This window comes from Scophthalmus maximus, chromosome 10 (assembly GCF_022379125.1).
Source record: "Scophthalmus maximus strain ysfricsl-2021 chromosome 10, ASM2237912v1, whole genome shotgun sequence".
NCBI lineage: Eukaryota > Metazoa > Chordata > Actinopteri > Pleuronectiformes > Scophthalmidae > Scophthalmus > Scophthalmus maximus.
The window spans coordinates 2,735,001-2,762,500 of NC_061524.1; the positions used below are offsets into that span (position 1 = coordinate 2,735,001).

The 27,500-nt window shown below is 47.2% G+C and overlaps 1 protein-coding gene across 1 annotated transcript in view; it reads right to left on the reverse strand.

Moving 5' to 3' along the window:
• Nucleotides 1-27,500, reverse strand: part of cdh11 (cadherin 11, type 2, OB-cadherin (osteoblast)) — a 78,493-nt gene that overhangs the window by 32,115 nt on the left and 18,878 nt on the right. Inside the window, exon 2 of the mRNA XM_035606225.2 lies at nt 12,010-12,083. The gene's annotated coding sequence lies outside the window, so the exon portion shown is untranslated. The remainder of the gene's footprint in view (nt 1-12,009; nt 12,084-27,500) is intronic.

The window sequence follows — 27,500 nt, forward strand, 5'->3', positions numbered from 1 at the left end:
TTCCCCGAGCAATTACGGAAACAGATTTCCACCAGAAAAGAACTCACGGTCCTAACTCCACGTAGGTACCTTGATGAAGCGCTTGTGGTGTGAAGACCGACGACAGGATGACAGGATGAGAAGTCATGGGGGGGGGGGGTCACGGGAGAGCTAAGAGACACCAAGATGTACAGACGGGCGGAGAGACAGTGTATTAAAGTTCACTTTGAGTGTCTTGTTTCGGTGGCCCGGCTCTTTGTGGTCTGTTAAAAGCTTCGAAAAAAACAGAGCGGTGCTGAAAACAGACACCGGGCGTTTAGCTCACACCACGAAACCTGAGGCTTAATTGCCTTTCAATTAGAGGACCTAATAGACGTGTGTGTGTGTGTGTGTGTGTGTGTGTGTGTGTGTGTGTGTGTGTGTGTGTGTGTGTGTGTGTGTGTGTGTGTGTGTGTGTGTGTGTGTGTGTGTGTGTGTGTGTGTGTGTGTGTGTGTGTGTGTGTGTGTGTGTGTTCTCGGCACTTGTCAAAATAGGTATTAATGAGAGGTGAGCAACGCCGTCACGGCTAACGCGGAGAGATCGCAGTTACTCAAAGTTAAACTTCGCAGTGCGTGTGTGTGTGCGTGTGTGCGCGGGCGGGCGCTGCCGTGTCTGTCTGTTATGTGTGCTGTGAAGTTGTTAGCGTGTGTGTGTGTGTGTAGAAGCTGCTGATTCCTGTTAAGCCATTAGTGAAATACAAGTGCTAATTACCATCCACAAGACCCCACGTCTTCTGCAACACACACACACACACTCTACTATTATCTCCCTGATCAGCCTCACTTTAACATCATTAGTATCGTTTGACTTGAAAAGGAATTTAATTCCAAACGTTCTGCTGCTAACGTCCACAACAGCGAGATCAAAGTGAATTCTGTGTTAAGGAAACGTAATTGTCGCGTAATCCAACTGACTGTACAGTCTGATGATTATTATGCCTGCGTCTTATGCTCTCTCATAATCTCTGTATTGTGGGACAGTTGACTGTGGCAGAAATGGCACAAAAGGAACATCTCCCACGAGGAGGCTGACGCCCTTGTGTGGAAGAGGGCCGAGCGATCATGGACACGCTCCGCTCCAAAGCAGTGGGCGCAGTTGGTAAATAACCTGCTTTCTTCGGGGCCTCACAGTTCACGGAACAAAGGCAAGGACACAGGTCGGTGACTTCCGGGAAACGGCTGAATACATGTTGCGCGCAGACGCAGTTCAGCTACAGGGAGCGATAGTCCTGAAGTCGTCGTGTGGTAGAAGACGGTGTCTCCCTCCCTGTTTCATGGTTCTCAGTGACGCGTGTGTTAAGGTACAACCGAGTGATATCCAGAGTGTAATTTTTTGTAATTTTCTCGCGGCATCTGGTGGTAAAGTTGCACATCCGCAACCAACCGAGCTTTGGGGACACTTTATGGCGGCGCACCGCTTGATTCCGCGTCTGAAAATTCAACACGACTGCGACGTATCCTGTAGCGTTTTGTGCAACGACCGCATTCAACGCCACGTAGCAAACATGGAGACTCACACGGAGGTCGGGTCCACCTCATGGAACTACATTTAACTCATTCAAAAGTTGATTATGCATATATGAACACATAGGTATGGGCAATATATTCAATTTCTGCGAATAAGTTCTTGTAAATATTACACACTGTAGCTTTAATGGTCTTGTAGTAGCGGCCTAATGTTTCTCTGTGGTGATGTAGATATACTCGCACCGTCATTGTAACGGATCGATCTTCAGTAAAAGTAAATGTAATGGAAATTAATTAGGAGCGCATAAACTTTTTACTAATAGCGAGTCATTTCTCTGACATTTCTTTAAGCACGGCAAAACGGAAAGTCGTGAGTGTTGATTTGAAGAATGCCACATAAACAACAGCTGTGCACATGCAGCTAACTGGCACCCAATTAACTGTGCCATTGTTCACACGCGGAGATGAATTATTCTGTTCATTTCTATTTTTACAAAACAGAACTGAAGCATTCTGACAACATTTTTGATGAGCTCATTTTCTTTAGCATCCTTAATCACTGGGAATCGCACTAATCTATATGGAAATAATATGCAGTAAATGTTGTGCAATCAGAATTTCATTTCCCCCCCCCCCCCCCCAGCCATGATGATGAGGCAGAGATGATCATTTGGCAAATGCGCTTTGTGTGTTTTTAACACATTTTGAGTCCAGTGGTTTTGTGCAGTTTTGCACGTTTCACCTCAGTTTAGTTCAATGTCATGCGGTCATCAGAGCTCGAATACTCGCGCACCTTCCTCTTTGATAATGTACCTATTCAAATACGGTGCTTCACTAGCATCCTTCCCGTAAAAAAAAGCTGAGACGACGAACTCAAAAAGGAAAATACGTTTTTTCCGGAGCGATGAAACACAACGAGAACATGAACAAAACGGCAGTAATGCGGTGACTGTTTCAGCAGGGCTCAACTCTGCGCAGTGCATTTCAGATTTGGCCTTTGAACGTTTGCACGGAAAAATGCTCAGTTGCAGACGGAGCCCGATCCCGCTCTCCGTTTTTTTCCCCTCCAAACGAGCCGCAGAAGATCGACGGTAAAACAACGGGAGACGCACTTAAGCTGGAGGCGAAACAATGCAGCTCCAATTATCCTGATTACGGCTGTTTAGTGGCTGTTTGGTTTGCACGGGAATGCCCCCGTCACGGGCTTTAACTTCGAAACCCCTTCGTGCCCCCCCCCCCCGACAATTGGAAAGACGAACTCCACATTAGCGATGTTTCGCGGTTGATTATGATGAGCAGTCTCCAAAATAAAATGGCCACCACTAGAATTGAAAGTGTGTAAAGGTCCACGTTTCGCATTGACTTGTTATTGGCTTAACAAGGAGCCTTGTGGAAGTGCCGTTGAAGGGTCTCCTTAATTAACCGGCACGGAAATGATTCCTTTCCATCTCATCCTGTAGACTTTTTTCCATTTACTGCTTTCTCCCTTTTCATTCCTCTCCCTCCCTTTCACAGGCCAGTCAGATAAACCATAGCAATTATAGCTTTGCATTACAGCCTCAGAATGACACTGTAATTGCTGTAGGAGACGTTTAGAATATGGACCGACGATTATGGATAATCACAACACGGGCTACTTTATTACATTTGACTTTTTTAACTCTCACTTTTGGAAAAGCGTCTCTTGACCGTCACACGAGAGGCTGATGTGTTCTTTGCAATGCTTCAAGAAATGTTCCCGTCAACTGTTTAATGAATGAAATGCTTCTGACCCTCAACTCATTGAGGACATATGCAGAGTTTCAGAGTTCAAGGACTCACACACACACACACACACACACACACACACACACACACACACACACACCAGCACAAGAGATTCATGACACCGTCACTGCACCTTTTAATCTGAGAGATAAAAAGACAGATGTGTATTGCAGGAGGTGGGCCAAGACAAACACACACACAGAGAAAAAAAGGGGGGTCATTGGGAAAAGATGATGCTCAATCATAAAATTACAGACACAACAACACACACACACACACACTTCCTGGAAAAGAAAGAAGAAGAAGTGTGTGTGTGTGTGTGTGTGTGTGTGTGTGTGTGTGTGTGTGTGTGTGTGTGTGTGTGTGTGTGTGTGTGTGTGTGTGTGTGTGTGTGTGTGTGTGTGTGTGTGTGTGTGTGTGTGTGTGTGTGTGTGTGTGTGTGTGTGTGTGTGTGTGTGTGTGTGTGTGGTTTGGTCTATAGCCCCTGAGGGAGGTGGAGAAAGAGTGTGGTGGTGGGGGGGCAGGAAACGGTGGCGTCTGGAATTGATTTGAGGCTAAAGGAAAAATAAAATAGTTGGAATTCTTAAAGGCTCGGCGGGCAGGGACACACGACCACAAAGAAATTAAAGGGAGCGGGAATGAGCGGTCGGATAACGACAAGAGAAAGAAAAGAAAAGAAAAGAAAAGTGAGTCTTTGAGGTCGCCATCAGTAAAGTGTGGCTTGCATTTTATTCCTTCTGTTGCACATCGTCTGACACGGTGAGGATGGTGACTCTGGACGGGTGACGCGGCCGAGTCTGAAGACTGATTACAACGACAGGCAGAGGATTTTTACATTCAAGGCCAAAGTAACAGCTGGATCGCCAGTTTTTGACGGTGTATGAATGAAGCCATACGCAAGAATGGGAACTTGTTAAAGGTTTCCTGCAGAATAGCTGCATCCACGCGCAGACGTACAGTTCAAGTTTATGGTTTGAAAGGAGAAAAAGAATAAAGAAGCGGACTATAAGAAGGAAAAGAGTAGAGGGGAATGGAAAGTAAAGCTACTGCAGAGGAAGAACTGGAGTGAAGGGAAGACGAGGGGAAAAGGGAGCGGTGGTACGAAGAGTAACTTGAGATGCTGCTGCTGCTGCAGTGGCTTGAGATTCACTTTAAAAACCCGTTTCACACTACAGCTGTGTTACAGTTTATTTTATATCCCATCATCCCACTCTCTAGCAGTGTGTGTGTGTGTGTGTGTGTGTGTGTGTGTGTGTGTGTGTGTGTGTGTGTGTGTGTGTGTGTGTGTGTGTGTGTGTGTGTGTGTGTGTGTGTGTGTGTGTGTGTGTGTGTGTGTGTGCGTGTGTGCGCGCGCGCGCGCGCGCGCGCGCGCGCACAGCCGACTTTACACCGTGACAGCCACTGTGATCCTCACACTCGAGGAAACATTTGACTGGATCCGAACAAAGCCGAAACACTAAACTCCGCCACGGCAAATATCCTCAATAATAACTGTATATTTTTAACTGTACTGTTCATGTGTCGTTGTCTTTTTTTATTACTTCGCCTCCCAAAGGGGGATTGAAGTGTTTTGTTTTGGGCGTGGCTGAGTTGATATCTACAATATTTGACTATAACTCGTGAGAGGGGTGGACAGATCTTTATGGAACTTGATATATACGAATTGATATGGAATTTGTCTGCACCACAATACATTTTGGGTCACCAAGGTCAAAGGTCAGCAGTTTATTTAAAGCCCTTTCCAATTTGTCACGTCTGATTTCTTTCTCATAATGATGTCATCTTCTTGCAGAAAAATTTGAGGTCAAAGTTCACCATTTTTTTTTAATGACATTTGACCTTTCTATGATCCTTTTCCAACACCATACATATTAAAACTAGAGCCAATTATCAGGTCATATACCACGTTTGATGTTTCAAGGTCAAAGGTCAAGGTCACAGTGCCAATGTTCGTAAAAATATGATGACGTCATGAAAAATTATGCCATATGCAATCTTAACGTGAATGGAGGGAGAATGTCTTTCTTCTTACCTGGCAACCGTGACCTCTTACTGTGAAACAAAGAATGAATGAGTTCAAATCAAAATTCCTGGAAAACAATTAAACTCCGTGTCACACGAGGCGTTCAGTCGACCCACGGTTCAGTTTCTGCTCCAGCGCGCCGGCTGTCGGAACTGTAAATCACCGCGCTGCAGAGGGCCAGCGAACGTCCCATTAACGGACCAGCGTGACGCTCATTCATCTTATTAGCAAAGCTCGTTAAACCGACCACAACGACGACGTCGGGCTCTGTTGTGTGTTATTGGCCCCATGCAAACAGTAACACTGCCAAAACCGCCGCAGACGGGGGAGGGGGGGCAGGTAGAAAAGAATTTACGGCGCCTTCAAGTCCACGTCGAACAAGTGGAAAAAATTACGAGACGACAAATAACGAATGATTTTCAATTCCAAAATTGCAGAGCGGTATAGGGAGGAGGGGGAAGAGGAGGAGGAAGAGGAGGAGGAAGAAGAGGAGGAGGAGGAAGAAGAGAAGCAGGAGGGAGAAGAAGAGGAGGAGGAGGAGGAAGAGGAGCAGGAGGAGGAGGAGGAAGAGGAAGAGGAGGAGGAGGGGGAAGAGGAGGAGGAAGAGGAGGAGGAGGAGGAGGAAGAAGAAGAGGAGGAGGAAGAAGAAGAAGAAGAGGAGGAGGAGGAGGAGGGGGAAGAGGAAGAGGAGGAAGAAGAAGAGGAGGAGGAGAGGGAGCAACAGAGGGGGGATTTGTTTCCAGCCAGGTTAGCCATGTGTGTTCATGCTTCAGCGAGTTCAGCGATGTCTGTTCCAACATGATGAATAGAGACTAAAGATATTAGAATATGAGAGAGAGAGAGAGATATCAAAGGGAGGCTGAGAGGATATGAGGTGGAAATCCTCTTTTTTCCCATTCTTCCCCATAGAGAAATGAGAGAGTTAATCCTCAGGGGCTTACATTTCTCTCTCTCTCTGTATTTCAGTATCTCTGTCTTGTGACGTTCTCTCTTCCACCCCATCTTCACTTCCCTCTCATTCCCTTTGTGTTTTCCTCCCCTCGTTCTGCTCTTAACCAGTATCTATACCTGCATCTCTTGCTTCCCTCCTCCGATGTCCCCTCTCTTGTTGAGAGATGTTGAATCCCCCTCTCTGTGCCCGATTCGTCCATCCCTTCTGATTCCTTGCAGGGTTTTAAGGGTTTATGATGCACGGTAATCTCACCGCCAACACGTTTATCTGCCCTTTCTTCCCCCCCCCCCCTCCTCTCATCTTTTTTTCTGTTGTTGTTGTCTTTCTGCCCAGCGGGGGCTGTGGAGCTGCGTGATGATGCTCATATGGGATATTGACTGTCGATTGGTGCGTGCGGGAACGCGGCGAAATGCGAAACGACAGAAGAACAGAACTAGAACTGAGAAATGGAAACGCAGAAGGTTTGTACGTGACGAAGGAAGAAGGTTTTGTCTGTAATGGTCCAACTCGGAGTTGCATTTGGGTCAACAACTATTGTTTTTTCCTACTTCTGGTGGGAATCCAGTGCAGGTGGCTTTGTGGCGGTGCGTTTGGTTGATCAAGCCGAGCCTGTAATCTCAGATTGCAGGATAACAACGTATCTCGTGTCCTTTTAGCTCCGGAAAAAGCAATTTCCCTCCGAAATGCCATTCTCTCCCCCCCCCCCCGCGACAGTCGAATCCCTTTAGCTTTTAAATTAAACATTTGTTACCTGATTTCTCCGTTCGCTGTGTCCCGGTGCTCTGGGGATTACACCGTCACCTGTGTGGATGTTTCATAAGCAAACGGCTACAACAATTTTTTCACAGACGAAAAAGTCCGGCAAAGAGGAGTTTCACATTGGCGCCAAACGGAGGTTTCATACGGTCACGTGTTTGTCTAACTACACGTGGCGTCAGGTATCTCCACGTGTTCGCCCACAGGAACCAAAGGACCTAGAGCGCAGATCCCTCCATCCAGAGAAACCTACAGTACCACACCAGGTGGTTTCTCTTCTTGCGTTTACTGGAAAATGCCATGTTCCCGGTCGATTGAAGTTCGGATTGTTCATTTACCTTTTAGCCATTTGTACATTTGGAAGTTATTACCCGGTGTTGGCTCTTGTCACGGGGAGGTTCTTCAACTTGGTCGATGTTCTATGAAATCAAACTGCAATTATGCCATTTTGTTAGTGCATCAGTTCACACAGTATCTCCTTCATTGCTCATTGTGTCGACCAGAACAACAACAACAACAACAACAACGACAACGACAACAACAAAAAAACCTCTTTGGATTTTTTGTGCTGTTGAAAAATGATCCAAAGCTGAAACAGTCCATCTCCGAAACTTCTGGGATTCAGTACCTCACACTTAAATTCTTTTCCCGGCATCATAAGCCGTCGCTCTTATCCACAATGGCTGAGCGTGTACGAGTGATATAAGCTCGACCCATTACAGTGCAGGTTTTTAACAAAAGACAAATCTAAAGCCGGAGGCGATTCAAGCATTGACAGTGTGGTGACATAACCTCCGTCGTCCTCGGATGATCCCGCATGGACGAGCGATGGCGGCATGAAAGCACACGTCATTTTTTATCCATGGTGAAAAACAAGACACTTGATGAGATGCCTGTTGTCAATCTTCATCCATCCGTCTGCCACCGTCGTCACCGACAACCGAATCGGTTTAAAATGAGCCTCTCTGTCATGTTCTTAAACGTCCACACAGTCAACGACGACCACAGACACACAAGCAGTAACATAAACTCAAAGCAGCGACACACCCCATATGCTGGATGGGCATCAGAGCCGGCCCTGGCCTATATGGGGCCCTGAGCAGAATTTGCTTTGGGCCCCCCACCACCACCACTAATACAATTGTCAATGCTTGATCGTTCGCACCCGTTATCAATTGAATTAGTTGTAGCTGTGTAGCTTTACATTATACCAATGTCAGCCTTTATGCTTCTATGGTTTTGAATCTTAAAAGGAGCCAGCTAACAATAATAATATAGTCGTTATATTTTCTTAGCTAACGTTGGCTGAAGATACCTCGACCGAACCGAAGGCTTGTTTGGCGGCTAGCTAGCCGGTGAATGTTCATTGTAAAATGTTAAAAATTAGTCACGCATGTTCTTTTATGGGACATTGCCTTTATCTTTGACTTCATGCGCCTGGTGGCCATGGGGCCCTAAACAGCCGCTTAGTTCGCCTATGCCTTGGGCCGGCCCTGGTTGGGATCATTCATAATGAAGCAGGTGTTCGGAATAATCGTTTCGATTTCTCCTGTCCAGCAGCTCAACCAGTTTTTTGTTTTTTCTTAATTGACCTTTCTTCCTTTCAAGCGTTACAAAACTGTAACTGATGCTGCTCTTCAGATCTCTGGAGGAGTCAGTGTTTGTGTTTGTGTGGGTGGCAAAAAGGGCAAACGTCTCCAAAAACCTCTCCCCGGGTTTTTCCCAGAGTATTTTATTGACGTGTGCTTTTTTTTTCCTCTTCTTCTTCTTCTCCCTGTATCTAGCTCTGAATCTGTCAGGCTGCTGGGTGATCAATATTGGTAGAGGGCATTAAAAACTCACTCAGTGTGTATTTGTGCAAATCCCTGGAAAGAGAATCTTCTCCTCAACCCCTTAATTCCCGCTCCTTATCCGTCCTCCCAGACGCCCATCAGTGTCACATTTTGTAAAAAAAAAAAGAAAGATTCATGAGCCTGATAGTTAACGAGTTTTCGCCACAGTTTATTCTCGTCCACTTTACACTTTTTTGAGAAGAACACTTATCGGCGCTGTGCGGCGGATTCTGTGCGCTGGTATTGAATCGGAAAAACCCGCGGCACTTTGGATTGTTGCCCTGTGAAGAACACAGTTTCTAATTTCCAGTGTGACATCAAACAAACGCTTGAACGTGAACGGTTTTCCTCCGAAGAGAATGAAAGTCTTTCGTTCGCATGCAGGCTTCCATTACCAAAAAGGCTGATGTCTAGATTCTTAACAATTGATCCGTCGGTCGGCCCGGCCACTGCAGCTGAATCTCTTTCATGCACATAAATTGCGCTTTCTTCTACTTCTTCCACAAGTCGCTGCACAATCAACCGATAATCATAATCCTCTGGAACTCACAAATCACATTCACTGTTTGATTCCGCCGTGTCGCCGACGTGGAATAAACACAAATGTAGAAGCAATGTGGCACAGATGCAGCGAGGAGCAGTCGGGACCTGATTGAACGTCTTTCGAGAGCCTTGGACACGACGGATGAGATCATTAGTGGATCAGAACACACTTCTTTTGCCTTGATTATGTGTTTTTGGATGTAAAACCTTTTGGCAGCGGCACGTCGTAGTTTCAGGGGAGTTCTCGCTTCCATCTCTCATTTTTGGAAATCGTTACACCGCAGCTCCACTTCATCTGCGACGACGCTGCCGTAAGCCTCACAATTCTCTGTGGTTAACGCATTCGGGTTCAGCACACGAGCCAAGTAAATGTTCTATAGACACGATCAGCGCGTATACACGGAGCAAAAAAAACATTTTAATCTATAGCAGCAGCTTCTCATTTGAAAGTTTACCCACACTGGAGCGACGTGTGAACTGAATTCTGCATTTTGCCATAATCTGCTGTGATTACCAAGTGTGTGTCTCCCTGCACCGGATGCTGGTGTCCCGAGAACGGCGCTCAGCCACCGTTTGCAATTGTGCCGGCGGAGAAGGTTAATTCCGCCGAGCCTGGAGCTCGGCCTGTAAACTGAAATAGAGCGTAATTGAGAAACTGTCTCCCGACGTCATAAAAAGCAACAAGAGACTGGGGTTGCTGGTGCTCATGTCGTCCTGCTGTCTCCGTTTGTGTTACAGACTGAGGATAACTGAGAAACCTAGCCCAGGGGGCGGCCACGTACGGCCGCATCCACACGCACAGGACGATAAATCTGTTGCTTTCCTTAAGCGACAATTGTTCTGAAGGAGGCGGCACTAATCTGAGAGAGAGAGAGAGAGAGAGAGAGAGAGAGAGGTATAAATATACAGTGACAGACGGAGAGAGAGAGAGACTGGTTCAGATAAGCACTTTTGTTTCCATCTTCCTTCTTTTTCTACAAAGCCAACACACACACACACACACACACACACACACACAGACACACCTCCCGTCACGAGTCGTCACGGTGACAGCGGAGGTCGTCCGGATGAATGCCTCCCATTATGGGCGCGTGTGCCCTGATCCCAGTTTGGAGGTCAGAAGGTTAAACATCCAATCAGCGACACGGTGTATAGCTAAACCCTTTTGAAAGCGCGAATCTGTAATAAGTGGCCGGCGGAATCGATGGACGTCGATGGAGACACGTTTCACCCGCAGCCACAAAGGCCGAGGCGCGTGCAGGAAGAGCTCGAGTCGTCACTCACGTTTGACTGGTACGAGTTTTTTCTAAAAGGTCAAATTTTTTAAGCCTCCAATTATGGATTCTGTGTCTGTATTCAATATCCTTAAAAAATATGACATCGTCATCTGAAGAGCTGATTTTTGATGGTGGTGGAGGGGAGGAAGTGCTAGAATAATAATTTACACCACTCAGTTATTAGTTTCCAGTGTATTATTGGACTCATGAATAATCTTGGCTTGTGCACAGGGGTTCTTAAATCGGATGTGAATGACACCCGTTGGCCGGAGTCTGATTTTGTTTTAATTTTTATAACACTGTTAAAAGACGTTATGACGTGTTCAAAACTTTACGATCTCCAAAGGATGTGAAGCCGGTGACCCTGATTGTCTCGGCACATGTCACGGTCAGTTCCCGGCGTGTTGGACCAATGGGCAGGTGGAAAAACACACGAACAATAAACACATGAATGATAAAGTGACCGAACATTTCCATGACGCTTATAGGGTACAGAGGAAGGTCACTGTGCCTTGGGCCTCATCTGTGAATCTCAGTGCAAACCGCGCGCCACCGCTTGAGAAGTGCAAACTCCATACTCACGTGTGTGCATGCATAAAACCATGAGTAGTGTGTGAGTGGATTATTCGAATTATTGATATTAGTGTCCTATCAAATGATGGTGCATGAACCTGTGGATTAATTCTACCTGCGCGTCGTCTTCAACACTGTCAAACACTGTTTGTCGCTTTCCACTCTCCAGGCTGCAGGTGAAGGATTAGACTATGCTTTTTCTGAAATCGGCTCGTCAGCCTGCCAGCCGCTGATAAGCACACTCAGGATCGATTATATCTGCCTCTAATCTATTCAACTTTTTCTTGCCAGGAGAGAGGAGAGAGAGAGAGAGAGAGAGAGAGAGAAAGGAAAATGCTTAGCATGTGAGATGTGAGGTTTCGCGATACGGTGACTTTGGGAAACACGTGCCCAGAGGGCAAATGCATTGTAATCCGCATTTTTCAGGCATGAGATCGTATTAAATATGCATTTTTACAAGTCCTCTTTAACAAACCGCCACAGGCAAATACAAGCAAAACAATCCGGAATAATTTTTCTGTTAAAAGATGAAGGATGGAGATGATTACGGAGGGAGACGGAGCGAAAACAGGAGCATGATAAAACAACAAAACCATTTCTTTCATTCTTTCTTTCAATATATGAAAGAAAGAATGAAAGACAAGGAGATGAAAGCTTTCAGAAAACTGTTTGCTTCCACCCATCACTCTCACTTGCTCTGTATCTGTGTGAAAGACACACACACACACACACACACACACACACACACACACAGACACACACACAGACACACACGCGGTGAAAACAAATGGCCGAACACACCTTTAGCTCATCACTGGCGTTGATTATCTGTTGTGGTGTTGATTTTCCTCCTCTGCACAGTGACACAGATCCGCCTAAGAGAAGGAGAAGAGGGGATTTACATTAATCACATGTAAAAACCACTATTTATCAAAGAGCAAAGCGTTCATGTGACGCGTTATGTAATGGGATGAAGTACTAATTAAATGCACAGTGCGTCGCACGGTGTCGTGCATGTAATCATGCGAGGGAGCGAGAGGAAGAGGACGGATAGTGTAGCTTGTTCATGTCAGAATATTTATGAGAACAAATATGAAGTGAGACATTTGACTTGTGGACATGAACTTAGCTTTTTGAGGAGAGAGCGCAACTCATAATTGTCTCTGACGCAAATTCAAACGTTAGACGCTTCACAAACAAACCTCTCGCAGCCTTCACATACACGTGAAGCTGATACTTCAGACCCTCAATCCATTAAACAATATAAGTCAACAAAGACATCTGCAGGCTGACAGTGTTCCAGCCGAGACGCCGCAGGGATTTGATATTCTCTCTGTGCTCATATTGCCCTCACTGTCTAACTAAATTTATTGCGTTTCAGTCGCTCGCGTCAAAACACCTGCACTGAAGTTATGCATGACCAGAATAAGTAAAATACAAGATGAATAAATACAAAGTTACACTCCAACTCATTGACTTTGATACATTTTTTCTGAATTATGAATTCTGTGTCTGATTTTCACATCCACACTTACAGTATTGGGGGAACAACATGACATCTCCCCAATATCAAAGCCAGAACTTCTTGATCGCCCCCTGGTGGTCGGCTTAACACCGCCCCCTCATGTTAACGAATGGTGAATGTCCTCCGATTGCCTCGTGTGCACCAATCGTAGAACTAACTGTACTTCCCCTAAGGTGACAGTAACATGCTTAACTATTAGACATGATCCCACAGGAAGTGTCCTCGCAATCGATTCCGGCAGATGAGTGGGCGGGGCCTCGATACCACCACTGTGCATCCCCCAAACGAGGCTCCAAACGATGACATCGTCGCAAGATGTCAGCGCCCGTATCTGGGATGATTTGGCTTCAATTTTGTACAGTGGAGGAAGTGGAGACGTCTCACAGGAAGTACAAATGATTCCAAAATAAGCGATATTGTCTGTTTAGCCGCAGCCGGATTTTAATCTGTGCCTCGAGCACCAATGCTGCATCACTTCACACGGAAAAACATTAAAAACATATGACGTTTTTAAACGTCACATAAGGTTTCTTCGCCGCTGCTTTTTTCCGCTACGCAGCAGAGGAGCTCTGCTTGCACGCCTGCGAGCTAACTGCAAAGTCTGGGTCAGAGCCCACAGGTGCGACGATTGAATATTAGAAATAGTCGCGGAGGAATACGAGGGAATGTATATCAGAAGCCCACTTGTCTTTGTGTTTCCATTGCAATCCCAGATCACCCGAGGTGTTGCCATGGCAGGGAAATGAAACAGGGACGCGCTGCCTCCCGCCTCCGTCTGCAACTACCAGTGAAAAGCCCTCGAGCGAGCCACTTAACCCCGGCCCCGTCCCGGCGGAGTGGCTCCGAGCCAGTGGCTGGTTTGCCGTGCGGCTGTACAGTGTGAAGCAGGTTGTTTCTTAAAATAAAATTTAAAAAAAAATGAAAATCTGGGATTTGTCCGAGGCCTTCGCAGGGTGAATAAGGGCAGAAATAAAAAAAAGAAAACAGTCAAGCCGACACAAGATATTTCTAAAATGTGTTCCCTTCTGCGTGGTAATTATGTGGGTGTGATGGCACACGCGTTAAGAGATGAAGGGGAATACGGCGAGGGAGACATTTCATAACATTGTAACGGCTAAATATCCCCCCCAAAAGAAGGGCTAAAAGCTCCCTTTATCTTCTCCGCCACACTTCTTGTATCCACATCTTCCTCTAAATGTGCAGTGAGAGATCACGCAGCTCAGAGGACCGGCACTCCGAGATAATTAACCCACCGCTCGATTTCTCACCGCAACTGAAGAGCACAAGTCGGTTCAATGTGTCGGCCTCCATGGAAATGTACATTTTTTGAAAAATACAACTGTACCTGAAAAGCGCTGGTATTTAGAACACGATGCTCAGATTAAAGTACTCCCCTTCATTCTATTTCTGGATTAACATCTTAATCTGCGGTGTTGAATTAGTTTCAACCCTTTTTCGGGCTTGTCAAGGAAAACTTTTTTGTTTTGTTGTTGGAAATAAATTGTCAAGAGATGCTCAAGAAATACGCTAATAATAATAATGATAATCTGATAATTAAAGCTCGAATTATTTTTTCTCTAATGCGTCGCATCAAGTAGAACGGATTATCAAAGTCACACAACACCATCGACATATGTTTGTAGTTTTTTTTTTTTTTGCATAACCGAGAGTACCACAACAATCATTATTTAATCAGTCTCGGTAACGTCCCTCCCAAGTATAACACCAAATCATCATCATGCTATCATAATTATCACGAAGCAGATTGGACCTGATTTGCATGCAGCGAACACACGAGAGGGATCCGCAGCAACACGTGACGAGCAAAAATGCAACGATTTTCCCTCTTTTTAAAAAAGCCCATGCCACTAATCATCATCCTGTGACATTAACAATGACGCGGTGGAATCATAATACCAGTGGACTATTGTGCCTTTGTTATGATCATTCTGCGGCTAAATCCGCCCTGCTTTGTACGCGGCGACGACTGAGCTCATTCCAAGCGGAAAATGACAGCTCGTTGCGTCCAGAGAAAATGGATTTCGCCGCGTGTGCGGCATTGCGCGGGGACCCTGAGACAACGCTGTCAATACCACAAAGCGCCGTCTGAATCGGGTCCTCGCGTGAAATTGCGCGATGCATGAAATAAAGGGCCTATTGACCGGGCGGCCGCAGCCAGCGACTCCGTTGCATACGCGCTTCGCCGCACGCACGGCGGCTTCCAGAGGCCGGGAATATTTTGCATTGATTCTTTTTTTTTAAAATTTTTGTATGATGATGATTTGCATTCAAATCCAAAAGAGGCAAACACAGGGAAGGACCTGCAAATTGAATGGTTTTGATTCTTCTTTTTGTCGCCATAAATAATCGAAGAGAAGCTATTGAGAATATTTTTATGATTCATGGTGTCACTCCAACATAGCTCTGGGTGTGCAATGGCTGTTTCTGCTATAACCCCCCCCCCCCCGGACATGGTCTGTGGTGAGTTCCCTAATAGGACTGTTAAGTGCATCAGAGTATGTTAACGTGCGCGTCCTATGCATTTAAAGTCCCTCCACAGCAACCTGCCATATTCTGCTCTCTCTCTCTCACATCAGGAGGCAAAACGCCTGCACTTCAAATCTTCAGCTTTCATTTTTACGATGCAAGAAATTGGATATTTATGTTGTATTGCGATATGATGTCCTCTTCTGTTCAACAACAGAACCGGAGCAGGTCTGAAACGACGTGGCCTGTGGCTGCCCGGGACGAGGTCAGTTAAGGATACAGACAGGGAAAATATGTATTATATATAGATATTATTTTTGTCCTAGTCATGCAGAGTCGCTTGGAACCCAGCAATCGGTTGTGTGTCCGTCATTAGCTAAAAGGCCCGAAGCTGGACGCAGACCAGAATAATTATTCTGATTATAGTCCTCTTTTCTGAGTCCCGTCCAAACAAATTGCACTCTCTCGGATTAAAATCTCCTGTTTCAACCGTAGTTTTTCTATAACAAAAAAAAACAAAAACATGCTGGGATTCGTTCCGTGATAGCAGCCAATCAGAGCCTCCAACACCACCGCTAGAGCTGCGGGTGAAGGCAGTTTCCATCCTGTCCTCTCAAGGCAGCTGCACTCATTCTGTGGAGACTCGGGCTAAAAGTTTGAAGCTGTTTCTGCCACAGTTTGACTCATCACACGGCGACTGCTCTCTGGTTTTAAAAGGGCACTACAGCGCCTGACCTTTCCATGGAGAGACTTGGCCACATCCAAGGGCCCTCAAGTCGTCCCTGACCCCCCCCCGCCCCCCGAGTTTAATTAAGAAGCGTTTTGGCCTTTGCCGATCTTCTTGACAACGGATGGTTTATTTTGCTGCGGCTCCTTTCCGCAGATGAAGGGGGACTGCAGGTTCCGTGGCAGTTCCCAAAAAATCGAATATATAAATCCCGTGGCATAGCGCATTGTTCGATGGCAAGCAGCTTTTCAAAACCGCCAGCGATACAGTGAACGTGGGAGCGACCGTGGGCTCGCCGCTGCGAGCATGTGTTCACGAGCTCGATGCTCTCAGTGCACGGCTGTGGTGAAATGATGCAAGCAGAATATGCTAGCAGCTTTGAGGATCAGCACAGTGGGCACAGCTGGTAGCTACACACACACACACACACACACACACACACACACACACACACACACACACGCACGCGCACTAACACGCAGCGACTGACGCGACCCCAGCTGTATCAGTATTATCCAGAAGCCAGTTTGCATTCACAGGTGTTCACACACACACACACACACACACACACACACACACACACACACACACACACACACACACACACACACACACACACACACACAGCTCCAAGTGTTACCATGACTGGACACCTGCACAGACACATCGTTCAGTAGCTTTAATTTTCACATTAGCAAACATTGTAGAAAGAAAGAAACATACGATTCCTCCTCTCCGTCTTTACTCTTTTCAAACTTTACTTTCCGCCGCACCGCTCCCTTCATATATTTCATCTTCAGGCGAGCGTCTCCCTCCCACTCCCCTCGCCTCCTCTCTGACTCATCGCCGGGTCTAAAATAAAAAGGCTACACGGGAGATGCAGGTGCAAGGGGCGGACGGTTACTTCACCGAGGATCGGCTGGAAACTATAGGCCTTTTTTTTTATTATCCTGGAGCTCAGACGTCCCGCTCCCACAATAGTGCTACTCCTACGACAACTCGCTCCACACGGGCCGAGTATTTTTCCACTTCCTCATCCGAACATAGAAGTCTGTTTTTTCCGACCCCACTGTCAGACGCTCCGAAATAGAACAATGTGGTTAGATGAGTCTGAAAGATAAGTCAGTGTGACTTGTTCCATCTGCAGCATGAAAGACTTGAAACCATTCAAGCGTGACTCTATCTGCTTTGGTTTGAGCAAATCAAATTCAGATTAGATCTTTAAAACACCTGTTTTAATCCGACCGACAGTTCAGAAGTGACAGACGACCAATTATTATTCGACTTTGAGGAAGTGGAAGATGTTAATATTTGATGTTTTTGCTCTCTAAATTATATTTGATTGCCAGAGAAGGTGTTGATCGATCAGTCCGTCGAATTCAAACTATACTGTCGTGCAGCGCAAACGCCCTGAAATGAAATGGTGGCACGTGTCGAAGGACGAATGACTTGGTGCTGTTGCTGAACGTGGAGGACGTGTGTGAACAGCAGGCGCGGGTGTAAGGTCACCGGGCAGACACGTTGACGCCGTATGACTTCTCGAGCAGAGGTCGATCTGAACGGCCGCGGCAAGATGGAGAAACCTTTGCCTTCAGAGACACAAACTGATTTTGTTCTTTAAGCCGCTGACAACACAACCTTCTCTCCTGAACGAACCTCTGATGAACGCAGAGAACGTTGTGAGCGTCGAACTCGGCATCTTAGTTCATTGTCCAGACTTTGTGATTGCAACTTCACGTCCACGGGCGCTCCGGGAATTTAAAGGCAACCTGCTGTGGACGAGCAGCTGAAACGTGCGAGGCGCCAGCATCGCCTTTTGGGGATGCCGTAATAAATTGTGGCTCGTTTTATTTCCCACATTGATTCCTTCCTTAAACTAGTTCCGTCCCCGAGGAATGCGGCGTTGCTCATGTACCCCCCCCAAAAAAAGCAGCGAGGTAATTTAAAACTCTCAAAGACTTCACCCTCAGCATTCCCACACGCTTCCTTAATGCGTTAAGGTGAGGAGCTTTCATTAGCCCCGCAAGGCTCTTATATCCTTAAACTACTCATTTGAATCTGGAATATTCATTGTTTTGTCACATTCGATTTTATCAGTAATTCATCCTTTGCCTGTGTATCACCGTGCAAATGAAACAGGGAAACTAGCTTCTTCTTCTTCCATCCATCCATCGTCCACCGCTCAAGGGTCGCGGGGGGGCTGGAGCCAATCCCAGCTGACATTGGGCGAGAGGCGGGGTTCACCCTGGACAGGTCGCCAGCCTATCACAGGGCCACATACAGAGACAAACAAACACTCACTCTCACATTCACACCTACGGTCAATTTAGAGTCTCCAATGAACCTGACCCCATTCTATCGTGGCGTGTGGTCGGCATTGCTGCCAGTTGTGAACAAACAACCAAACTGCCTCCTGTGTCACCATTTGCCTCCACAATAATGTCACATGTCACATGTCGCGTTCTCACATGCAGCCCCTCCGCAAAATGTCTGGAAGACATCCGGACAGAACGAGGAGAGACCGAGGGAACCGGCACCAGTGATTACCTGTGCCGTAGGTTAAAGCCGGTGGAGAGACGGAATTATGAAAATAGAACTGCAACGTCTGTGGCTGGAAGATATCAGTTTTACTGCGCAGCCCTTCACACACACGTACACACACAAGCCGACCTACAACACAGACGAATTTGCAAACCCCTACGTTTCCATACTAATGTAAATGCCGACAAACAAGCATTTTAATTCAATTCAATAACTGTATATGCACATGTGTGTGTGTGTGTGTGTGTGTGTGTGTGTGTGTGTGTGTGTGTGTGTGTGTGTGTGTGTGTGTGTGTGTGTGTGTGTGTGTGTGTGTGTGTGTGTGTGTGTGTGTGTGTGTGTGTGTGTGTGTGTGTGTGTGTGTGTGTGTGTGTGTGTGTGTGTGTGTTACCAACGACGCGACTGAGGGAGGAGATACGTTCCACTTGACAAGTTGACTTTAACTGACGAGGTGGAGGAGGAGGGATAAAGAGAGAGGAGAGAGAGGGATGATGGATACAGAGAAGGAGAAGGAGACGGAGAGAGAGAGAGAGAGGAGGAGAAGACGTGATAGAAAATAAATATGCTTTTTGCATATTCAGTTCTGCATGGCTGCGCCGCTTACGCATGTACGTGCACACGCCGTTATGACTTGCCTCACTTGTCGATGATTTTCATTTAGATAGTTCGTTATTGTGTGACACGCTCTCTTACTCAACGCAGTTCACACACACACACACACACACACACACACAAAGAATACATAATGATCCCCTCAAAACAGTATCTTAAAATATCACGCAAACTTCACGTCAGACCTGGAAACGACAGCTGATGAATGGATCAGAACGTCGGAGCGGTTTTGCCGACACCACATCGCACGAAGATGCAGAGATAACTCCCGAAACATCAATGACATTGAAATTGTCATCGCGATCGCTTGGATATTAATCTGGAAGTGTTCTATTTGAGTTAGATATCCATTTGTATGTGCTCCCGGCGGGTTAAGGACTCGGCCGCGGGATCATTTGTGTGCGATAAACACGACCTGGGAGTATTCGCCCGTACTGTGAAGAATTATTGGTGCTCTTTAAGTTCAAAGCGAACTAATTCATCACCCAGTTGTCGTGGAAACCCCCCCCCCCCCCCCCTTTGTGACGGGCTGTGACCCAAATACAGAGAAACGCTCCCATGCCAAATTAGTGCCGTCACCTTTTTCGGCAAAGGGGCAAAGGATTTTCCCTTCAGGGACCAGTAATGTAAAACATATCCACCGTAGCTTTTATGGTGCGATCGGTAGCACACAAGTGAAAAGGCTATTTTCACCTTAAAGTGCAGTGCACAAGCTCAATTTCATCTGGATTTTGACTCGCTCAGTCTCGCCTCCTTAAAAGTTTCCCACAACAACTATGTAACATCAGACTGTGTGACAGATCCGTGGCTCTGCAGGTATTTCGTTTGCTCTGTGATAATCACCGGGTTGAGATCTCATCCCCTTACGTGCCGGCCCGTCACAGCGGTTCGCGTAAACACAGGCTATCGTTGTCCTGCCCGCTAATCAAAGAGTCCGGTCAGAGCGCTGGATGCCTGCACGCTCGCCCGGCTCTGTCTGTCTCCTCTGTGGAGGAGGAGGAGGAGGAAGAAAACCACCGGCGAATGCCATGAATCACCGCATTCAAATGTCCTTGTGGTAAAAGAGCAAAAATGATTGAAAAAATGGATGAGTCTGTGGGTCTGGATGAGCCATGATAGATGCATTAGCAGCAGATGACATTTCCATCACCACCTCATCGATCACCTCGGGGACATTTAAAATGGTTGGACCGCTTGCGTCTTTGTGTGTGTGTGTTTCATATACAGAATCTGGAGGATTAAAACAACTCCCACTCACACACACACACACGCACACTCACACACACACACACACACGCACACTCACACACACACACACACACACACACAGACTAACAAATAGACGACGGGGACATGCGCGACGCCGACACGCACGCACTCACAACTGGGGGTGAACCGCAGGCTACAAAGTTTGTTATTTTCTCAACAAGTTTAATAAACCGCGGAGCCGCGGCTGCACATCCCTCTTCGATTATGAATTCTGGAGATATTGTGCTCGTGTATTATTGCGTCTCCATTTTTATTTCAAGTGAGCTGCTGCTGCTGCTGTTGTTGTGTGTGTGTGTGTGTGTGTGTGTGTTGCGTTTTTTTTCTCCCTTTTGAAGCTCCCCTGCACATTTTTTCATAGTGCGCTCGCCACTCCCTCTTTTGTCACTGACACAGATTTGGTCCTGTTCATCACTTTCGTAGCCGCTCTCAGGACGAGGAGGACCTTCTTTTCTTTCGGCCGGGGCAGGTGAAGCTGCCGAGGACGGGCGAGCCCAGTGCACCTGTCTGATGAACAGCCGCAGCCTCCCGGGCCGCGGGCCCCCCCCGAGTCTGAAACGAGGGGCAAATGGCTCCGTAAATCTGGCCCCCGCCGGCCAGACTCGCTGCTCCTCTCGCCCTCCCTCTCTCTTCCCCCTTTTTGGTCCGTCTCTTGGTATTCGCCGGCCGCTCTCTCGCAGCTCAGACTCTCTTATCTAAATCTCCATTCAGACAGAGACAGAGGGAGAGGCAGAGTCCGAGATAGATAATACAGGTCACTGTGCAACGGCGGCTCTAAAAGGCATCTGGGGAGCGGCGGGGGGGGGGGGGGGGGGGGGGGGGGGGGGCTGCAGCAAAAAGCACTGTGTGGATTTCTCCTTCTAATCCAGGCGCTGTGGAAAAAAACATGCAGACTTAAGTGGCTTGAAAGTTACTGTACATCTGGTGATTTTCCAGGCTCGCGGCGTCTTGGCCGTTTTATTTTGAGATCGGCTGAAAAAGCCCGTGGCGATGATAAATCAGCAAAAAAAAAAAAACACCCCACCATATGCCTTGGTAATGGAAAGCTAAGCCGCGCGCTAGTGAGCAGCATTAACTCTTATCAATGGGAGAGGGAGTTTGCTCCTTTTGTTGCTGCAAAACTAGTCTTTCCTTTTTTTTTTTAGTTCAGTCGATTCTAATGTGGTGTTTTGGTGGATTTGCCGAAGATGAAATGGCAACTTAAGATCTTTAATATGACAGAAAATGACCATGAGTGTATGTATTTGTTTGAAGGAACGCAGTGTGTTCCTCCTGTGCTCGACAACATGTCGGCACGCCATCCACCTGACGTCGAGGAGAATCGACCCGGCCTCGAATGGACGAGAGGCGAGGTTAGATTCTCATTCAGCGAGCGTCCATGAATAGTGATATTGTGCGGCGTTATTAAAAGGCCTTGAGGTTGTGGATGTGTGTGTGCGTGCGCGTGACTGGATTCGTGCCAGATTCAATCCCGTTCCCAGTTGGAAAGAAACAGCCGCAACGAGCGAACGTAACCGCCGCGATAGTCATCGTGAGATTATGAGGAATGTGAAACACAACCAGAAAGTAATGAGTTGCCCCTCGAACTATTGACGCTGCGTCTAAACGCTTAACTGTACCGGCCCTGGAGCGTTTACATGCTGTCGTCTATTTATACTGCACAAACAACCACCTCTGTTGCTCACGTCCTCCGACCGCGCGGCACAATTTGTCATCTAAATATACACCACGCGTCGCATCATGTCAATACGCACACACACACACACACACACGCACACTTCTACTTTTGAGTTATGTACAGTGCTAATCTGGAGCAGGAGTAGGAATTACAGAGGTCCATTAAATACGTGGATGCGGTTTGTTTTATCACGCGGCCGAGTCGAGGGGCGTTTGTAGGTGTTCATTTATCTCTCGACCTCTTGTTTGTCTGCCTCTCCTCCATCCTCCTATACCGTCCCCCCCCATCCCCCCCCCAACACCTGCGGCAGACAGTCAACTCCAGACTCAATTGAATTTGGCATCTTCTCAAACTGCTGTCAAGCGCAGCGCTGCGAGCCAAACAGCCAGTGTTTTAATTTTTCGACTCGGCGTGTCATGGTGTCGGCGCAGCGTGACGCTATCGCGCCTTCTATAAATACAGAAAATCATGCCGACCCCTCGTAGGTGAGGAGGCACGCGGAGGGACAGAAGAAAGAGAAGGAGAAGGGAAAAAACACACCCACACACCGCGGCCATCCAAGCTTTAAACAGGACAATTTACTGTGTTGCAATACAGTCAACCTGCGAACAAATCTACCTCGTCGGACCTTTTTACTGTTGCTTTTATTGGCTGTGTGTTGCATTGATCCACACTCCCAACAAAGCTATCCTCTTCAGGTCTCTATATTATATATTTTTTATTCTCCAACGTACTTGTTATATTCTTAGCCATTTCTCCTTCCTCAGTCATCCTCTTTCTCTATACTCTGTCTCTCTGATCACCACTACATCTCTCTCTCTCTCTCTCACACACACACACACACACACACACACACACACACACACACACACTCACTCTGTCTCTCTCTGCCTGTGCTATGAGATCTAGTGCAGCTACAGTCAGCCCTGCTGTCCAGGTAAGTGAATGTTAAAAGCCTATTGAGTTTCTTTGCGCTAGCTGCAGTAGCTTATACAGGTAATACGATGTGCTCTGTGTGTGTGTGCGTGTGTGTGTGTGTCAGTAGCTTGTGTGTACTGCATGTAATGCGATGCAGTCTTTTTAATTTAGGGAAGGAGACGGAGTCAGCAGGTAAAGGTTACGACCTCTGCTGGAGGACACACACACACACACACACACACACAGTAATCCGACATGAAATTGATTTCAAGGTAAAGTAGCAGAGCATATGAGGCTGCAGCTGATGGAGCGTGTCAGAGCTGTTGTTGTATGGGACAAAAAAAAAAGTATTTTTCTTTTATAGACTTATTTTTCCTGTTGCCGATGATTTCCTTTGGTCTCCGTCAGGATATGTCCTGTCCAGACACGTGGGAAGTCTGCACATGTTGTACACTGTTGATCTGAGTGAATATGCATGATGAAAATATATATCCAATTCAATGTTAAGCGTCAAGGCTAGCTAGTACGATACACACCTTCCCTTCTGCAGCCGTCATTTTAAAATAAAAGCACCGTGTGTACTTGTGACTTCGGGACATTGCAGCAGTAGTAAAATGTATCTAATGGCAACATTGAACACAAAAACAAATAATAGTGGGCTTATTTTGCATGAACGTGAGCGAAAATTAGTTCCCAAAATTAGCCACTTGGCTTTACCTCTGGACCTGGAGACCATCCGCGGGTCTTTGTGCACCGATCGACCTGTTTTACTCTCCTCTGAGCACCACAGAGGAGTTGACTGGGTTTTTAAATTACAGTCTTTTGGTGGGGTTTTTTTTGGGAGGCCACAAGGAAAAGTGTTCCTCTTCTTGGCAGTAACGACTCGGAGGATCACTTGGAGAGAAGAGCGCGGCGGCGGCGGCGGCAGTAACTGGATCAATGGGGAGGCTGCAGTTCCAAAAGAGGGGTCGCCATAATCAATTAGACTTAACTGCTGCTGGAGGATCTCAGTCTCCACCTCTTCTCCACATCTTCTGCCTTTCTACCCTTTTTCCTTTTCCGTTGTCAATCTGTCCCGTCTCTTTCGAGTCTTACATTACTCGCCACCGCTGTTCCTCTTCCCTTTTAAACTGCTATTCAATTATGTAAATTCCACTTTGCTCTTTTTATTGCTCCCAATAACCCGACTGACATGCTTTGTTCCGTAGGCGCTTTAGCGAGCAGCAGGCGGTTCATGGTCGAACGTTGCCACTGCCTGGGGGGATGCGCAAGGCGCACAAAGTAGAATCCATTCAGCCTTTTCTGTGTCCTTCTTTTGCACTCGGCCCTGCTTCTAATAGTTTTTCTCTGATTCGCCTCATTTGACTGGATACCGATACCGATACCAGTGTCAAAGATAGCTAACGTTATAACTCGCAGTTTTACTTCCGCCCTCTTGTTTTAGCTCCTTCCGTGATACGTTAACGCGTCAAAAGACCAGCCTGATCTGCCTGTGCACTGCTGACACATGTTGTAGTACGTGTTTGTCCGCGGCCTGCGACCCGTTCACCGTCCACAGGTGCACAGGCGCTCGTGGGGGGTTTTTTGTTCAGCAGTTTCGTGTGTCGTGCGAGCAAAGAGTAAGTGATTCGAAAGTGTGTTTTTGTCTTTAGGCGCTGATTAATCATTAATGCAAAGAATGCACATGGGATCATGCTCACACTTTTATTACGGATCGCAGCAAAATATATCAGACACGGCTTTCCCTTCCCACAGTTTGTTTCTCCACTCCTCATTTATTAACTTATTTGTTTCCTCATTATTGTATGTGCCCCGTGTCGAACACGCCGGCACAGAGTATCTGATGTCAGCAGCAGTATCACGCACGCACACACACACACACACACACACACACACACACACACACCAGGACGGCACTATAAATGGTTTATGTCACAATCTTTGTCAAGAACCCCGACCCGTCACAGTACCTCACACACACACACAAACAAACACACACACACACAAACACACACACCCTGAAGCATGAGAGCCATGGAAGTGAAAAGCCACTTCAGAAAAATAATGGAGCCGTGGCCTCCCTGCAGCATATATGTGTGTGTGTGTGTGTGTGTGTGGGCTGTGTTTCTACGTGTGTTTTCATAAGGGTGTGTGTGTGTGTGTGTGTGTGAGAGACAGAAAGGCAAGAAGCATAAATGTATCTCTGAATGGTTGTGGGCGAAGACATTTGACCTATTTGCCAAAGTTGGCTGTGGATGTATGTGAGAGAGAGAGCGAGCGAGCGAGCGAGCGGGGTTGTAAGCTGTGATTAAACGTGCACACGTGTAAAATGTGAAACTCCCAAATGAGGCGGTAATTGGTTTGAATGTCCTCCCATATGGACTAATTAATTTACAGTTTCACATTCCAAGCGAGAGCCTCATCAGGACCAACTCGGAACGAGGGGGACATCTTTAATTCATAGATAATTAACATTAGAGGCAACAAACGGTAAAAATGTAACGGGCAGAGATGTGCGGCGAACCGACACAGGAGGTCACAGAAGGAAGAATGGAAAGAGCTTATGGCAGCCAAGTGAAGAGGATTTGCTTTTATCAATCGTTATTCAGATGCATCGTGTAGATAGACAGATAAGTAGATGGAGATAAAGAGGGGGGGGGGGGGGTTCGCGTTACTCGCAGAGACTCGGTCGCTGACGTATGACCCCATCCGCCCGTCGTCACGACTACGTGCCGCTCGTGCTACACGCACGCATGCACGGGCAGAATGTGTCACAGATCCCCCTCTTAAACCGCCTCTGGGGATCCAGGGGAGGGGGAGCGGGCGACAGAGATAAAGAGCAGAGCGAGAGATGCTGGGTGTGTCCCGGGCTGCAGATAAGCGGCAGGGAGCGAGAAACCGGGACAAAACGCGCTGGGATGCTAAACACCCGTTCGCCCGGCGTTCTCAGGCAAAGTGCGCCGCTGAAGGCGACTCTCCAAAGGCTCTTTTGTCCTCTTTGTCTCACGAGGCGTGACGTCAGCCGGAACCCATACGGCCTGAAATCATTTGTAAAAGCCATCGGGCTTTTAAGAGACAACGCTGGCGGTGGAGTTAACGGCGGCCTCTCTCTCTCTCTCTCTTTTTTTTTTTTTTAAACGAAGCCCGACCAGCAGATCGATCGGAGTCAAGTGTCGGAGGTTGATTAGAGACACGACACGGGGGTCAAACCAATCTGACCCCAGTTCACGGCAGGTTCACGGTTCTACGCGTGCCGGCATTTTCAAGGTCGTGAGCATCGGAATACGCCGATGCTCAGGGAAGTGGGGAGAGAAGTGAGTCTCTGGGAAGAAAAGTGTTTCCGTCTTCGCACAAGGTTTTAGAGCAAGAAGAGGAAGATTTGATTCAGCGGGCCTTGTGGTATCGCTCGGGGAGACGAGTGTGCAGTTTGCAGTGCTGCAGGACCATCGGAAATTGATCCCTCTGTCTTTCTTTGCCGGGAAACCTGGCGATTGCTTTCTGAACTATCTCAGTGTTTGTGGCGGCTCGCAGTCATTTAAATCCCTCTGGCTGTGGGGAGCCGGAGCTGAGGGGCCGACCGCCTCCACCCCGATCAATCCGCCGGGGGGACGGCGCAGCGGCTCTGCCGCGGCTCGCGACTGGAGGTCAGGCCCGGTTGCCGGACTTATGGGATGGCTGTGTGCCGAGTGCGAGGAAAAATGAGACGTGGCGAGTAGAACCTAAAGACCTAGGTCATCCATACTGCTTTTTATTTTAGAAAAAGCGTCTCCGAACTGATTAAACAATCTCCATCCGGATAAATGTTTGCGCTCTGTATCAGTTATTCAATCCCCGTCCACGCTAACACACCTGGAAACACAGGTCACGTGACCATTCAGGTGCACTGGGCATGTGCGTACGGTTCGTCAACAACCTGGTGTGACTGATGCGTACAAAGCTAGAGAGAAGTCGCGAGGAAGGAAAGAGTGGCTTCTCAAGGACACCGTGATGAGACGTCCCCCCTTTAATGTGACTGACTTAAATCTCCAGCTCTCACACACCCACCGTCACACACACACACACACACACACGCCTCCTCTCCTCTCATCCCTTTGTGGCGAGTGTGTACACACACTTTCTGAAATATTTTTTGATATGTGTTGCAACAAGGAAACTTTGGCTGCCTCTGATGTATTTTTTTTCCTGACGCACGCACACACACACACATACACACACATTCACACACACGTTACCTGTGAGCACAAGTGTGCCTGATGACATCCATATGCAATACCTAGACATCCAAAAACCCACATCTGTATCTTGTCTCTCTCCAGATCTCCACATCTTGACACAATGCTACTTTGTAGATTCATATGAAAATGTCCTTTTGGAAAAACCTCAGAGGCAGAGTCTCCCTCCAATCAGATCAGCGTCTCTGCGTATTGTGATGCAGCAGGAAGCGGCCTCGGCCCGATGTGCCACAACACGCTGTAGGTAAAACAAGCGCTGGATTAGAATGGGCAGGAAAAGGCCATTCATACTTAGACACACATTCC